Consider the following 18,169-nt stretch of genomic DNA (forward strand, 5'->3'; position numbering starts at 1 on the left):
TCCTTGGCGCCCAAGGGGTTAAATTAGTTTTCCCAGATTTTGTTTCCTCTAATGTGGCTATGGGATCACACACCAGCTCTAAAATTCAGTAGTGGCGCTGAGGAGTGAGTTATGGCAAAGATGCTTTAATCGTATCAGTACAGATTTTTTTATGGGTGCATATTGTAGACAGCATTATTGCATACAATAATAAATCCGTGCACCCTTCTGTTGTCATATAATCTCATCTCATTTCCAGATCCCAAGCCTACAATTATTCTTTTAAACTGTAGGTTCAGATTCTTGTTCTGTTTGGAACTGAATCGGTTTTCCTGTTTTCTTGTTACTCTCATGTGTTCACAGGGCCGGCTTTAGGGCAGTGCAAGTGGTGCTGCTGCACTGGGTGCTGACCTGGCTTGGTGAGCGCTGACCTGAGGGTCACTGTGTTTAGCAATAACTAACAAAACTTGCTATTTAAAAGCACCTGCTGAAAAGTTCCTTGTGCGTCCAGCCTTCAGGACGCAATTAAAATGTCAATTTACCTCATGGGATTAATATTCCCGCTAGGGAGAGAGATGGGAGCTTTGTCCAGCGCCAGTTTTGCCTTGCCATTAAGTAGCCGTAAAGTAGCATAGATGTTTCAAAGAGCAGAAATATATTTTATCTGAATAGCTGAGTGGATTAGAGGAGGTGGTCATGGGGTGGGGGCACCAAAAATGACTGTGGCACAGGGCTCCACCAGCACTAAAGTCGACCTTTTGTGTTAAATAAAGTTTGTTGAAATTAAATAGTTAAAGGCTTTCCTGCAACCTACCTTGCCCACCTGTACCCGCCTCCCGGGCTGTTTCGGCCAATCAGTCAAGGCAATTGTGGTGTCCAAACAAGCACGCTCTTACTTGACCACAACTCGCTGGCCTTTGTTCAACATGTACCTGAAAACGAGGGAAATTTGAAGCAGGAGCGTACATGGATCTATAACCGAATGAACTACATCATCTGCTCACCGTGTCTCTTTAGAGATAAAAAAGCAGGAAATGCCTCTACCCTATGGAATACTCTCGCGTTATGCATTAGAAACATCTCTTCTCACTCGGCGTGTTGCCGTGCCTTCAGAAGGCATCTCTGAATAAGTTCATCCAGTGTTGTTTATCAACCTAGCGCCAAAAAACCGGTTGCTGTTCGAGCACTTTCTAAGTAACACATACGATTACAAAACAAGATGGGGTGTTTGCCCTCTTGTGTTAGAGAATGGGGACCAGAGAGTAGAGCAACAGGGTCTACACCTCTAACCCAGGCAAGCTCAGAGACACAGTACTACATTAACTAGCTAGCAGCATGTCATGAAAACACCATACCTTAGTTTTCATTTGAAATTAGGCAGCCGGCCTTTTTCTGTAGCAAAAAGCCATTTTCTGATGCACCCTTTCATTTGAGTTGCAGGTGTAATTACTTGGAAAGATTGTTTTTCCCCTTTGTTCTACTTATTCTTTCATACTGTGTAACATTTGAATTCTTTCTAACAGATATTTGAAAAGGCCCTAATTAATTTCCCAGGCATTGCAGTAGTTTTCCTTGCGCTGTGACACAAATCAGTGTCGCACTTTCTAGTGTTTTGCTGTTCCATTGAATTTCCAGAGCCTAAAAATTAAATTGTGAAGGAAATGTACTTTGTAAGAATTCATTAAAGATGCTTTACAATTAAATATGCTTCAAAATGAACTTATTTCAGTAATCACTATTTTCCGATTTTTTTAAACTCTTCCAGCTTGATGATGAAACTCGGAACTCAGGCATATTAATTGAGTAAGTAACTAACGCAATATCATCCTGAATAACCACTGACACAAACACCAATAGATGTAGATAGCTGCACTGTAGCTGTGGCGGCCATCTTGGAAGCCTTGTTACCTGTGGCCATTTTAGAGAGTGTGGCTGTCATCCACACTGGGACTGTCGGTCCTTCAGGTTATGAATCTTCGCAACAGGAGCAGTCCTTGGGTTATTTCTTTGGAAATCTGGACTCTGATCCAAGAAGGTCAAAGACTGGAGGTGGTCATATGCAGTGCTTAATTTGTAAATAAAAACATGCCGGGCCCAAAGCTCTCCTCTGAAACACGCGGCTGTTGCACTTAAATGTGCGAGCGCGGAATACTAAGGCAGCGTAACCCTGACACCATATGGGGCTTCTTTAATTCATTTACAGCTACTTCCTGCTTCCTGCCCCTCCAGCTCACTCTTGTAGCTTTCTGCTTTCTCCCTTTGTGATGCTTTTTTGTTTTTTTTTTCCTTCGTTTTTTCCAGATGTATCTTTTGCTCGCAGTAAATGCTTGAGGCAGAAAATTAAGTGTCGCCCTCAGAAATAAGTGCCCTGCACTGGAAAACACCGGCTCAAATCAAGCACTGGTCATGTGTAAGCCGTTGCTTTCCTGGCCAATGAGAGGCGGAGAGACATTACTTAATATGGAGATGAAGCAAGCGGTCCTCTATAAACTGATGGCCTTTCTCACTGATTGTACGACGAAACAACGACTTAAAAAACAACTACTGCCTTAACAACGAGGTCGGAACACTGACCTCGTTGCTACTACTAATGATTTTACCACGAATGCCTTAACAACGATATTTCGTTGTAAAGGCATTCCTGATAAAAGCATTAGCAAAAGGCACCATTCACCCTACATCCCTCACCTCACCCCCCCAACCCCACCCCAAAACCTAAAACCCCCTGACCCCCAACCCACTCCCCAAAACCAAAAACGCCCCACCCCCCCAACCCCACCCCAAAACCTAAAACCCCCTGACCCCCCACCCCCTCCCCAAAACCAAAAACGCCCCACCCCAAAACCTAAAACCCCCTGATCCCCCACCCACTCCCCAAAACCAAAAACGCCCCACCCCCCCCAACCCCACCCCAAAACCTAAAACCCCCTGACCCCCCACCCACTCCCCAAAACCAAAAACGCCCCACCCCCAACCCCACCCCAAAACCAAAAACCCCCTGACCCCCCACCCACTCCCCAAAACCAAAAACGCCCCACCCCCCCAACCCCACCCTAAAATCCCCTAACCCCCCACCCACTCCCCAAAACCAAAAACGCCCCACCCCCCCACCCCACCCCAAAACCTAAAACCCCCTAACCCCCCACCCACTCCCCAAAACCAAAAACGCCCCACCTCCCAACCCCACCCCAAAACCAAAAACCCCCTGACCCCCCACCCACTCCCCAAAACCAAAAACGCCCCACCCCCCCAACCCCACCCTAAAATCTAAAACCCCCTGACCCCCCACCCACTCCCCAAAACCAAAAACGCCCCACCCCAAAACCTAAAACCCCCTGACCCCCCACCCCCTCCCCAAAACCTAAACCCACCACTTACCTTCGCCAACTCCCTTCTTTGTACCTTAACCACGCATGTTCGTTGTTCAGAACATACGTAGTTAAGGCACAAAAAAACGGAGTCGTGGTTAAAAAAAGCGTTGCGCTTTCGTTAACCACGACTTTCGGAAAAAAAAAGTCGCAAAAAAGGATGTTTCCCTTTCTCACTAGTTGAAAGGAGGAGCATTGCTAAGGAAGATGCCGAGCGAGCAGGTGGTCCTGTGTAAGGCCAGTGGCTTCACTGCCAGTTGAAAGAAGAAGCATTGGAGGGGGAAATGGGGTGCAAGCAGGTGGTCATATGTAATCCGGTGGCTTTACTCCCCAGCTGAAAAGAGGAAAGGTATTAAGAAATGTGGAGAGCAATAAAATACTCCTATGTAAGCCGAGGCCTTACTGCTGGCTGGGAGAAAGATCATAGTTGAAGATAACGAGCAACAGGTGGTCCTATGTAAGATGATGTCTTTGCTCTCCAGCTGATGGATACAGCACTGATAAGGGAGATGGAGGTCAAGGAGGTGGTCCTATTTAAGCAGATGAAACCAGATGTTGCTAGAAGGACCATTTCTGATATTTACAGTTGAATTTTAGTTATAGCTGGTTTATTTCGATTTCCCAGAGTAGTGTTCTAACTATGGATTTCAAGGGGCTCATTTACGAACCACTTGCACCACCGTAGCGTCATTTGTTTATGCTATGGTGGTGCAGGAAAGTCCCCTACCTTACACAGAATTTACAAACTGGTGCAATGAAACCATTGCGTCAGTTTGTAAATCCTTGAACCACATAATACCTGCGCCAGGTGTAATATATGCAAGGGAGGCGGTCCCCAGCAGGGAGGCCCTTAGGAATAGCACAGGGAAATCTGCAAGATTTTACTGCTTCATTCTAGCGTCATTTTTTTAAAGACTGCTCAGGGCAGGCATTAAAGTGACGCTGTGCTTTGTTCTATGGGCTTCCCCATGCTTTGCTGAACTACTGTAGTGTCCATATTTTTGAAGCTATTCCCGAAAAGCGCCACAACTGCATCAGAAATTCTGACACAGCTGTGCTAACTAGCGCCATGGTGCGCTGTATTGTAAATACATCGCTACCGTGCTGTCGTTAGGGGGGAGCAAGACGGCACAAGAAAACTGGCACATAATGAGCAACGCACCAGTTTCTTGTAAGTGAGGCCCTAATTAGGCCTATGATCTATGGTAGGCCTACTGTAGGCCTTGGTTGTTAGTAAATGTTTGTACTTTCATTGGCGTATTACTTTGCATTTCTTTGGTTTGTGTAAAATCTTTTTGGTTTTAGTAGGTTATAGATTTTTCTGTTCTAAGTTATTAGGTTTGATCTCTTTGAATATTTCAAAAAATTGGTAGAGTGTATAGTGGCGTTGGGCTAGTGTGCCTTGGAAGGCATTGTTCCACCCTTCCACTGCCTTGTTTGTTTTGGCTTATTGTGCCATGGTGCTGTTGTATACATTCCACCATGTTATGAGATACTGTGTTGGCATCTGTGATCAGAATGCTATATCCTTCCAACGCAAGTCTCTTCCAAATAGTCCTTTAGGAGACTTAGGGCCTCATTCCGACCCGCAACGGAAGCACCGCCAACAGGCTGGCGGTGCTTCATTGCCCATTCTGACGCCGCAGTCAGAAAAGGGAATCCGGCGGTTTCCCGCCGGATTTCCCCTGCTTGGGCAGAACCTCCATGGCATTCCGACCCCCTTCCCGCCATCCTGTTCCTGGTGGTTGTTACCGCCAGAAACAGGATGGTGGGAACGGGTGTCGTGGGGCCCCTGGGGGCCCCTGCACTGCCCATGCCACTGGCATGGGCAGTGCAGGGGCTCCCTAACAGGGCCCCAGGGAGATTTTCACTGTCTGCATTGCAGACAGGGAAAATCGCGATGGGTGCAACTGCACCCGTCGCACCCCTGCAACACCGCCGGCTCCATTCGGAGCCGGCCTCTGTGTTGCAGGGCCTTTCCCGCTGGGCTGGCGGGCGCTCCCTTGGCGGGCGCCCGCCGGCCCAGCGGGAAAGTCAGAATGGCCTCCGCGGTCTTCTGACCGCAGAGCGGCCATATGGCGGTTCCCGCCAGGCGGGCGGCGTCCGCCGCCCGCCAGGGTCAGAATGGCCCTCTTAGTTTGTCTTCATGTGTTTGGAACTAGGGTGACTCTAACAGGAGATTGTAGTGGTATGCTACTTCTGTTACTAGGACAAATGTTACAACAAATATTTTTTCTTTTATTTCACAGGCCAATTAGGCATTTGTTGAGTACTCAAAACTTAGTGCTGATTGTTGGGGTGTCGCGATATACATTGGTTAAAATGATTATAATTATAGTAAAAACCCTGTATAGCTGTGTGAGGTTATATTTTTAAAACAGAACTAATAATTACTTGTTGTACTGCTGATCAGTGTTAAAGTGCAGGTGCTCTCCCACCTAAAGTTGGTATGATTGGCTTATCCTAATTGGCATATTTAATTTATCTATACGTCCCTTGTACAGTGGTATCTCTATCCCCAGGGCCTGTAAATTAAATACTATTAGTGGGCCTGCAGTGCTGCTTGCGCCACCCACTGAAGTAGCCTTTCAAACCTGTCTCAGGCCTGCTAGCGCAGGGCCTGTGTGTGCAGATTTCTGCCACAGGGACCTGACATCTAAATTTACTTGCCTGGCCCAGAACTCCCCTTTTACTACATGTAAGTCACCCCTAAGGTAGGCCCTAGCTAGCCCTATGGGCAGGGTGCTATGGATGTAGAAGGCAGGACATGTGCCAGGTTGCGTGGCCTGTCCTGGTAGTGACAAACAGCGTAACTTGGTGTCTCACTGCTGTGAGTGCTGCCTTCTCTTAGGATTGCATTAGAAATGCCCTGCCTTATGTGTAAGGGGTATTGTCTGATTTATGAGGGGTAGCGTGGGCATGTTTGGTATGGTTGTAATGGTGATAAGAAATGCTGCTTACTGTTGTAGGTGTATTTTGTATTACTATTACAGAAATGCCACTTCTAGAAAGTGAGCATTTCTTTGTGCTTTTGACGCTGGTGTTTTGCAGCTTGACTCCAGTCCACGTCTGGGCAGAGTGACAGATGGGCTTTGTGCATACTTTTCAGACAGCCTGTACACAGGGACGGTGGAGGTGTCACAGAGGTGCATCCGCATGCTGAATAGTCATCCTGGGCTGAGAGAAGGGAGAGGTGGGACACTCATACATTTGTAAAGGCTGTGCCCCGGCCTCACACAATAGGGTTGTTTACCCCCAACTGATGTGTGGAGCCTGTGCTGGAGGAGAGAGGGGGCACTCCCAGAACCAGTTGTAACTGGTTGGAACCTCCTCTCCCCTTCCCTTGTAAAACAGTGTAAAGACTGAGTATAAGTACAGGGGAGTTTTCCCCACAATTTGGATACACTTTGGAACTTACTTGAAACAGGACACAGAGTGCTGGAGGAACTCACCAGGAACCGCCATAGACTGCTGCTGCTGTGCTGACCTGTGACCTGCTTGGTCACCTAAGAGGAACTGCCACTTGCCTGCATCCACCTTGTGATGGCCTGCTGCTGGACCCTACCCTCTGTGATCCTTCTTCTTGGACACTCTGTCTCCCAGGGACAGGGTGCCATGGTCCCTGACCCCTACAACCATCTGCTTAGCACCTCGTGAGCGCTCTCCCTGGGCTGAGGCCCTAGAGGGAGGTGCCTTTCTAAAGCCCTTAGCGCCTGGAGAGCGCTTTGTTGTTAGTATACTGAGCGCCCTGAAAGCGCCTCCATGGTGTGCCCGTTTGCGCTTAAGAATGCTTTGTGAACTGTGCTGCCTTTAAAAGTTCACCGCTATGACCCAGGCATCGTAAATCTCCTGCGCACGAGATACAGGCTGCCCCTGGTACCTCAGGGGCACTCTGGAAGTGAAATCAGGATTAGCTCGCTCCTAGCGTGCCCCCGGGGTGACTTATGCTCTGTTGAGCGCCCCCGGGGCACAAGCGGGCACCTGCTTTGGTGCCTGCACACCACCGTGGCCCGGGCGGGCTTTTCCCGACAAGGAGACACCAGGCAGGGAGGAAAAGCCTGGCCGAGGCTTCTCGCCCCACCGGAGCCTCTACTGTGCAGAGCAGGAGTAGGGGGAAAGGAAGGAAGCCTCCTCAGAGGTTCCCCCTGCCCTTGCGGAGCCCAAGCCATTCCCTGAGGACGCGGGCGGGGTGGAGGTGTCACTGGAGGTGCCCCGCACCGTGTGGTCCTCCATCGTGTTTTGGGGCCCCCGCGAGAGTTGGGTGAGGCCCCCCGCCTGTGGCCCCACTGATTGTTCTTGGCTTTGGCCTAGAGATCGCAGGCCCCAGGAGGGGCCCGTCATTAATCTCGAGAGGGTGCGTGCTGCCCCCCTCAACCCCAGAACTCTTGGGAGGTCCCCGTTTGTCACAGAGGAGCACCGGGGGCCCCATGTTTAGTTCTACTGGCACTGGAGGTGGCCTCATCACAAACAGGTACTACTAAGAGAATATATATAACATAAGTTCTTTTTAGAGACTTTATTGATTTATATGTTGCCTACCTGTTTTATGATGTTTCATATGTGTATGCAAATGTTCCTTTTATGGGCATAACATGCTAATATCTTTTTCTGACTTGCCATACTTTTTATAGTGTTCCTAATATAGGCGTTTATGATATTCTTATGACAAGTGCTTTGGTGTAATAACGTGTTTGCTGACTGCTGCTTATGTTGCAGAATACTAAGTAACCTGTGTGTTATATGTGACTACTGCTAGTTTTGCAGAGTAACTAATGTGTAATGTTCTGACAACTGCTAAGGTAGCAGGATATTACTTATATATGGTATTTGTTCTAATAACATGCATTGTGTACAATACAGTATATTTTCATATAACTTGGTGTTGTGTTCCCTTTGTGGTGGGGATAGTGCGTCACATGTATTGTGTGTGTTGTGCAAACGCTTTACACATTGCCTCTGGGATAGGCCTGACTACTTGTGCCAAGCTACCAAGGGGGTGAGCAGGGGTTATATTGGACGTGTAACTCCCTTGCCCTGACTAGAGTGGGTGGGTTCTGCCTGGCTTAGGTGCATACCCTAGCCAACCAGAAACCCCATTTCTAACAAACATGTTGCTTTGTGTTAATCTTAGCAGATTGTTTTCTATTAAATCAATTCTTATTTTTCAGTCAATGTTAGTGTTTTAACATATAAGGAAGCCTTCCCAAATATGAGTTTCAGTTAAATTATCAGGTTCTGAGTATGAGTCCTTTTAAGTTTAGGATAACCAGAAGTTGACCTGTAGTATAGTCAGGAACATTTGATATGATCATTTTAAAAAAAGTTTCTGTATGTTCCCGTGAACTAGTGCTAGCATCCTTGACCTTGATGTAAATAGCTTTTAAATTGACAATAGGTCAAGTGGATTTGGACCATATTGGATTTAAATGAATAAGTGGAACGCACCCTTTCAGAAGCTGAAAAGGAGAAAATCCTGCAACAGAATGAGAAGAAATATGGTATGCCCATATTTTCTCTGACACTGTGGGCCCCATTATGAGTTTTTTAAAACTCCTGACAGGGTGGATGCTGCCTACGCGGCAACCTCCCCGACAGAGCTATTATGGGTTTCCTCCTAGGTCAGCAGGCAGAAACCTAAGTTTCCGCCCGCTGGCCTAGCAGGAAACAGGATGTAGCATTGTCTACGGCTCATAATCGAGCCAGCAGCAATGCTGTAGCCTGCAGGGTGCACTAGCACAGTCGCAATGTTCACTATCTGCAAAGCAGACAATGAACATTACAACAGTACTGGCCACAGGGGCCCCATGCACCCTTCTCTGTTAGCCTTTTCATGTTGGTGCTACCACCATGAAACCGCTGGCAGAGAAGGGGGTCATAATCCACAGGGCAGCGCTGCTTGCAGCACTGCTCTGGCAGATTAGGACTGCCACCATCCTCCAGAGCTGGCGGATCCCTGGTGGTCCGACCACCACAGTTGTAATGTGGTGGTTTTACCGCCGCATTACCAGGGATCCAGACCGCCACTGCGAGTGTGGCGGTTTATAGACTGCCACACTCGTAATAAAGCCCTATTTTTTAACTTCAAATCTGTTGGAAGTTGCTGCTTGCACAGCTCTACCCGACACTCTTTTAAAGACCATTGATGTTATGTGTCTATAGGGCTATAACTTTGTGCTAAATCCATCTTTGCTTGCAAACCATGCAGTTTATTTGACATGAATTGAACTCATGTATTAATGCTGATTGGATGACTCTCTTTTACAAAACAATCTTTAAGGAAATCAATAACAGTGTAAATGGACGGTTAATCTGTTTTCTTAACTTCAGCCCATTTTGAGAAATAATCCTCAAGGTCTAAAGCTTACATTTTCCTGTATGACCAGGACTCCCAATTACCTAATCTATCATTATTTTATCCCATGGGCTCTATGGAAATTCATTTTAAATACTTTCAACATTGAGAGTAATTAAGGATTTATCTAGCTGGAACAAATTATACAACGTTTAACAAAATTGACTACTTAAATAGGCCACCAGATGTTTTATCTGACCATTTTGTTAGTTAAGGTTTCACCTAACTGATTGGAGTGTGCTAATTTTATGATGGCAAGCTTGGTGCCTTGAACAGCAAAAAATCCTTCTTTTAAAACTAAACCCTTGTTAATGGAAATACTGTCTTTTCCTTTCCAGATAAATTGCTATTAAGATGATAGTAAGTTTTTATGTGACCATCCTTTAGACCATCTTTCAAAATGCGTAGCAACTTCAACAACTTTAGCTAGAATGGGATTTATATGTTGAAGGAGCTGTTCTTGAATTTTCCAGTTATAATAGTTGTTGCACTGGGTTCTGCCTCGGCAGTGAGTCCAGATCTTCTTGCTTTTTGGAGCACCTAGTGTTTGGACTTTTTACTGTAATTGAGCCTCACTACTGGTGTCTCTCCCACTGTAGTCAAGCGGTAAACAGACTGTTGTGTTTACCAGCAGTTTCTACCTTTTAAGATAAGGCTTCTGTGACGCAACAAGGGTAAGGGGCACTGGGGTGGTTATACGTAAACCTGTGTGCACATGCATATGCACACATGCGTGGGCTGCGCATAGGAGACTACTGTCGTGCGCAGCCCTGCAAAAATGCACAGGTAGCTTGGTGCAATGAGGACTCTGCAGGGTTAAGTATTCACCTGGGACAGGCCTCATGAGGGTAATGTACACTATTAGGGAAATTCAGTGTGCTTTACTGTTTTACCTATAGTGGCACTCCATTATACACGTAGGGAGGGGACTGCCGTAGAATGTAGTTTCCCTTCTTGTTGTGGGTTCTCCTTAGTACCCAGGCTTGGCACCCTTACTTTAGCATTAGGCCCGTAGCTTGTGAACTTTCACACACATACACATTTTATTAATTTCATATATTTTAGCACAGCCAGCTTTTAGTTTATAGATTTTATATTTTAAACAGTTGCCTTTTCTGAGAAGACATAGTTGTATGTGTTTAAACCTTGGCAACCTTTGACTAATATTCCTGCCTCGGAGCTCCTGGGGCTCTGCTACCATGCTAATAATTTCCCCCAGGGTGGACCAGGGGCCAGGGCCCAGGGGATGGTGTAAGAAATCCGAATTCACCTTGTTGGGGGAGAGGGTGTGCATAGGGCACTCTCTCTACATTCTGATCTCACCTGGGGACCCCATCCCTTGGGCAGATTTATGAAAAAATGGGCTTGTACCCCATCCTTGATCCCCCAGCACCACAAGAATGTGGGGAAGCACTATTGTGCTTCCTCTACCGAGCTAGCAGGGGCCCAGGACCCCATCCCTTGGATGCCGCGGGAGGTGGCCTCATCAACTCACATCTGCCCACTGGAGTGGGCCGACACACTGAAGCTCTGAAAGCTCCCGCTGTCGCACGCAGTTGTGCTGCCAGCGCAGGGAGCCAGTGAGGGAGGGCTTTGGGGTGCCCGGGCGGGACCAGGCATCCTTCATGAAAAGGAAAACTGCTATATGAGATCGCACTCTAAAAGGAAGCACAATGAAAACATCATTTTGCCTCTCCCCGGCTAAGTGAGAGAGCCAATACTATGATATCCACTGCTTTTCAAAGAACTTGCCCCATAATGCTTTGCAAGGCATTCCATTTAAAACACATATTCTCCTGTAACTCAGAGTGTGGCGGTCACAGGACAATGGGACCAGCACCAAATTGTTCAGCACGATGTGCTCTTTCTTCAACAAGTCATCTTCTGGGTCCCCCCTAAGTTGGGGGGACCACAAAATTATCACTGTCCAAGCTTTTACAAGCAATTTCAGGTTCTCCTATGGCTGGAGCTTTTGCTTCACAGCCGGGAGTAGTTTGCTTTCTAGGGGCCTCATGTATGGTAACATTTCAGAAGGCCTAAAAATGTGTAATGCACTGTTCATGTAGTTATTTCCTGTAGGGGCTGCTTGGATGGTTACAGTGCAGTGCTTTTACCCAGGACATTTTCATTTGATTACAACCTCCAGGAGCTGAATGTATAGTTTCAATGCAATGTTTTTCACCATGTTGTTTTACTGTGATGCCCTTTAGCCACTGTTCTGACCATTACAATCTAATGCCTTGTATATGAAAGAACGCACAATAAATGTTTCCATTGGGTTTTCATGATGAATACATATGTCTTACTGATCAATAATTATCAAAATTATGACAATGATACAAAGTAATATCATTATTACACCATGACAGGTTGGAACTCACTTGATATGTTTGGATTACATTTTTTTAACATAAGTTAACACCTTATTACTATACCTAACTATAGCATCACTGTAACCTTTGTTTTCTTTAAGTGAGAATATATCTATCTATCTATCTATCGCAATAGATAGATAGATGGATAGATAGATATCTATATTGCACAATGACAGTCAGAATTTCCATAAGAAGTGTGTTTTTTGTTTTGCTATTAACTTTGGCACTGTTTGACGAATCTTCACAAAACTTTTTTTTAAAGTACATCCACCTCACCTTCTTCCTGGAAAGTTTTGGGGTGATCTGTCAAGCAGGGACCGAGAAAAAAAGGGGGGAGGACACAAAACACATTTCAAACATGCAAATTCCCATAGGAATTTTAAGAAGCATTTTGGAATGGCTGAAAATAATTAAACCAAATTTGATGAAAAGCATACTTCTTGTGATCCATTCAGGCATTTTTGAGAAAGTGTTAGTGATATCTCTTGAGGATCACCCCATGAGAGTTCCACAAATTAAAAAAACAAATAGAGTGATCTGATTGACCAGAAGGGTTTTATTTTCCTGTCATTTCAGTACCACGTTAGAGATATTGCAGCCACCATTACAGGGCACATGCAGTATCTGTTTTTTAAACTAGAGGAATTGTCTACATGGGTGCCCATTTTGTTGAACCCTTTGCCCTCTTTGGCAACAACACCTTCTGCGATTTTATGAAGCCTGCTTCAGCTTTAGCTCCTAAATCCTGATTAATACAATGGATTTTGAGGAAGATATTTGTCTGGCTCCTAACCTGAAAGTTTTCTCTTCTTTTTCCTTTTGATTGGTTTGGGAATGTCACTTTAGGCTGTTACACGAAAGTCCCACAATGTTGTTATTACACCACTCAGTGTAATTATGTTCCGTTCATGGTAAGAAATTAACACTGAAACATGCCATTCACTGTAAATATTTACTGGAAACACAGGGTTACAACAGAATGCATTGCATGCACCTGTGGCTCATCGTGCTTTTGTTTAAAGGTGCATTTGTACCAAAAATTGACGCAAGCACGCATTTAGCCCTCAAATATAGGACGAAATGGCAAATTTGCATTTCTCGTTTTTTCATTTAATGTTGCATAATGTTCCCGAAATTTCACATAATGATGCAAGTTTCACACACCCCTAGTCCAGAGATAGCCTTTTTAATTATGTGCTCCTTGGAATGAGCCTTCTCAGACCTAGTGCAATGTGAAACAGTAATTAGCACATGCAGAATCTTTTCTCAGACCTTTCTCTGCCAGAAATAGGCCTCATCACTGTCAAACGGCAGGGTGGACGAAAACCAGCATCTAATTAGGACCTTATTCAGAGAAATATGATGTATCTTCACATGCTTGGAGCAGAGATATGCCAAAAATAATATTACATCTACATTTGTGATTATTTTTTACCATGAAATTGGTGAATCAACCTAATACTCATTTCTAACTATGGCAAAACTATATACTTTTGATTTTGCCTATAATGTGCACTACAGTGATGAAGCAGGAAAAGAGAGACTAACAAACATTTATATATCATGTAATAAAATCATATAAGAAAATGTGATTTTAGCAAAGAGAAAATAATGTGTGTAGAAAATGTGCCCGCGAAGTAGTTCGCCATTATTATAAACAAAGCTGAATTAATCATGAAAATTCGACAATGTAGTAATCCGTCATAATTGCAGCTATATTCTATGATTTTCTCGTTAAACTGTTATATGCTTAGCTTAAATTTAGCAGAGGCTTTGGCCTAGTCGCATTTTAACTGCGTGGTTTTCACTTGTATTAACAAAGATGTGTTTATACCTTTAAACTGTATTTTTCCAGTAGAACGTCTAATACACTTATCTCAAGGTTTCGTGCTAGTCAAGTTTCATCCCCTTTGAAGCAAGGTCAGTTTCTGCAGGTGCAATAAGGACACTGATATAGAATTAATTGGCAACTTTGTTGCTACTTGTGTTCCAAAACTCCAAGGACACCTTATGCATAAATGAGTACTAAGAGAAAGACACTATTCATTGGTCAAAGAGAAGCCACCCTATGAACCCTCCAATGGAAGACCCTGAAGAATTTGGAACGTTTCTTACTTAAACCCACCGGACAAAGAGAAGTCAGCCATTTTCTTTGATGCCATTTTCAAGCCAGATTCAAGATGCCATTTTAAATGACACTTTGATGCCTTTTCTGTATCCCAGAGAAAGAGACTTTGAAGAATTCTCACCCTAGAGACTTTAACTTTAATTTTACCCCGTCTTGCCCATGCAATAACTTTTGCCCCATTATCCTTGCTGCCGCAAGGAAAATGTGCCTTAACTTTGCCCCTTTGAAATCTGCCCCATGCTGATCGAACCGGTACCTGAAGGACGAAGACTTACCTTGAGTGCTGATATTATTTGGTCATTATGAAAGGATAAATGTGTTATTCATTGTATTTTCCTTCTTAGGTACCAACTGCTTATTTTGACAGAGCCCAAGCTAAAAGTTTTCTAAATTCATGTTGATTAAATTCTTTTGCATGAAGCCCCACATGCCAATGCTAATCAGAGGATAGTTGAGGTATTTACTTGATGTACCATGCTGAATTGAAATCTTGTTATGCTGACCAATGTATGCAATTAGTCAAATTCAGTTACTCTTATTAGTGATTTGCATTGCTATAACCGAGTGCATTATAATCCAGATTTTGCGTAGATTGCGATTCTTCCATCGCTATGGACAGCTAGTAATGTTCGTATATGTATACCATTTGATTTTGAGACTTACTTATATTGTGCTAGCTTTGTTAATATAGGGAAATAAACTCATTAACTTTTAATAAACAGGTGTGGTTATTCATGACTGAAAGGTCATGGTGTGTCAAATTACTGATTGTTATTGATTCCTAATGTGTTGTTTGATTACTAATTGAGTATTGGTTATTAATTATAAAGGATTATTAGTTATTGATTTGAGGGATTCGACTATTTTTGGATGAGGAGAACTCAACTCGGTCAAAAGGTTCACCGACCTCCAGCGTGTCCAAGTATGAGTAATTTATAAGGATTGGACGCGCTATCAACAGTGACTTAACTATGAACGCCCACTCACATCATAAAGCCTTAACAGAGCACCACCACTCCGTGGAGGGTCCCTTCTGCAACAGGCTAAATGTGTGCAGATACCAAGCTGTGCCAGATTGCAGCTTCAGTAGCATAGTCCACACATGTGGGCACATGTGTGTGCACATATGTTCATGTGAAACCAGCCCAGAGCATCTTATCCCAGCTGCATGGCAGCAGACCTTGTTTAGTTTTTAAAGGCAGGCAATATCAGCTAGCACTTTATTTAAACATAATTTTCCATGTGTGAGACTCAGTTAGGGAGGATCACCCACAGAGAATACCAAAAACGGGATACTCAAAAGGCAAAAATTCAGGGTGTTAAAGGGGTCAGCACTCATTGTCCTGCGGTCACCTTTATTATTGGATTAGTGCAAGGCCTAATTATTCTTCAAGTACATTGATATGATGATTTACAAGTAGTAGACAGACATTTATTCAGATTCTACTCAGAACCTTGGATAGTTTGAGTATAGGCCAAATTGTGAATAGAAGTTGATTTGTACAATTCAGGGTGGAGTGGAAACTTGCTTGAAAGTTATTGTGCATTTTCTATCAAAAATGTAATTCTGTGGTGAAAGTAGGTTGCTTGTATGTATAGTGGAAAAGGTAACTTTAATATGTGTTGTTTTGTGTTGCCTGAAAGCCAACTGGACCTAAACCGGTTCTGCTTCTGCCTTTCCTCCAGTGACAATAATTAAAATCCCCATTTGGTCATGATGTGCTTGCCTGCTAGAGAAAAATATGTCCACTTCTAAATCAAGGAAAACTATTGAAATGGAAGTGCATAAACTAATTGCATAGCCATCTGGAAGCAGCAAGATCTGGTGGTACCACAGGGACTTCAGCAACAGCCTCCTCCTTCACATGAAAATTCCAAATCAGGACTGGTGACAAAAATCTATTCAACCTGAGACATTTCTCTCAGAAATGTGTCTTTGCCCACAGTGAGGGGAAAGCTGTTGTCAAAAGAGAGAAGACTGAAAGGGGTGTTCTTTATTTCTGTAGGGGTATACCTTGAAGAGGAAAGAGCTTCGGAGTTGGATGCCTGGCTTTGGCTATATTGAATGGGGGAATGTTATAAGGGTTATAGTAAATTGAAAGACAAAATGATTCAAAAGAGGGAAAAGCTTTGTGTGGAACTCTGTCAGCTCTGGGTATAGGGATTTCTCGAATTATTGGCCAATGCTCAAGATAAAAATTCTAACTCGCTTCTAACCTCTCAGACGTTTCCTGGACCTGGAAAAACATCTGACAAAAGAAAGAAGAATTCTGTTTGGTTGTTTGGGAAAGAACTCTGAATGGCTCCTGCTCTCCATCAGATGCCAGACACTAGGACTGCTCTCCAATCTTTATTTGGCTCACTGCAACAAAGAAAAACAAATCCGCTAAGGGCTCCATTGTGTAAAAATATCTAGATGGCTTACTCTGAGTGAGCTGTGTTGGATATTGTGAAATCCCTGGTAGGAGAGAAATCTGGTGAATTGGAGCTTGTAGTGATGACCTGGGACTGTAGCAGACACTGTCCTTACATCAAGACCTAGAACCTTATTTAGACCTTGATGGGCTCTTACTCTGTTCCATCATTTCAGTGAAGGAATGCAGTTCACTGGCCTGGCACACTACAGCCAGCCAGGTTCACAGATACTCAAGGGTACTCAAAGGTACTTAGACTGATGGCGCAGTGTCAGTCCTTTTTTTTGGTCTAAGGTTTCCACTGACAGAGTCTTTAGAGATTGCACTTGTAGAAATATGTGATTTGCCTGACTTTAAAAGGTCCTTGTAAAAATGGGGCCCAGAGTCAACTTTCTCATTCTAGAAAATTGGGGCAAGGCTCCAAATCTCCCCAAAAAGCACAGCCTACCAGGCTACCACTAATGATTAGTCCTGCTTCGAGATTTTGTACCTTGTGTTTAATAATGTATCTGTTCAGGTGAAGCCATTGTCTGTTACAGACTCTTTCTTTGCCACAGAAACAACATTTCTGTCTTTGAGGGACCCACAGCAGAGTTGGCATACTGCCTTATCATGCTGAAGGATTTTGGGAACCTGAAAAGCCCCAAGATAAACATTTTGACTAGAGTGGGCTGCTCAGCATACCAGATTCCCACCCCATTGCAGTCAGCCTGATATTATTATTATAATTCATTAGTGCTTTGCCATTTCTTAGCACTTCTGTGTCTTAAAACTTTAAAAGTCTAAGACTCTCATTATCAATTATTTTTGTGTCATTTTGATAATTCAATTATTCTTGATTTTCCTAAATTCATTAGAGAATATTATTGTGTTGTGTTCTTAATTTTAGTTTTGTTTAGTACGATTGAAAGTGAAACACATTTCTCTGGGAAATTGCCTACTGTTTGCAAATAGCTACCATGGGTTAAGAAAGATTCTCAACGAACTGTGATGAGACCTGCCCAGAATGCGTCGATCACTAAGCCTGAGAGTAATTTGATTTATGTTGGTGTAATCGGAGTAATTTCAATATTCCACATTATTGTATGACACAAAATTACCAATAATAATGTGGTTATGCCCGCTTGTGTAATTAAAAGTAACTTGGAGGTTAAAATCTTACACAATAATTATTTTGTGAGTGGGTGTACATGCTGCTTTTCATGTGCTGTTTCATTTAGTGCTATTTTCTTAGTGCAAACTGCATCCTCCTGTCATTTTTGCACTAACAAAATAGTGCTACTATGGGTAGGGAGACAAAAGCGGCAAGCTTCTGCACTGGCTGGGAACTGGCCTGATGGCGGGGAGGATCGTTCTGGAGGTCATTGATGAGTCGGGGGCGATCTCCAGGTCGCCTTGCGAGATTGCACAGAGCTTTGCCACCTATTATGCAAGATTGTATGAGGAGCGCCCCAGACCTCTGGCGGAGAGGGACGACCCCCTATTATATTAGGTGTCCTTTCTGAAGATTTTGGTGGCCGACAGACGGGACATGGATGAGCCAGTGAGTGTTG

Source organism: Pleurodeles waltl, chromosome 5, assembly GCF_031143425.1.
Source record: "Pleurodeles waltl isolate 20211129_DDA chromosome 5, aPleWal1.hap1.20221129, whole genome shotgun sequence".
NCBI lineage: Eukaryota > Metazoa > Chordata > Amphibia > Caudata > Salamandridae > Pleurodeles > Pleurodeles waltl.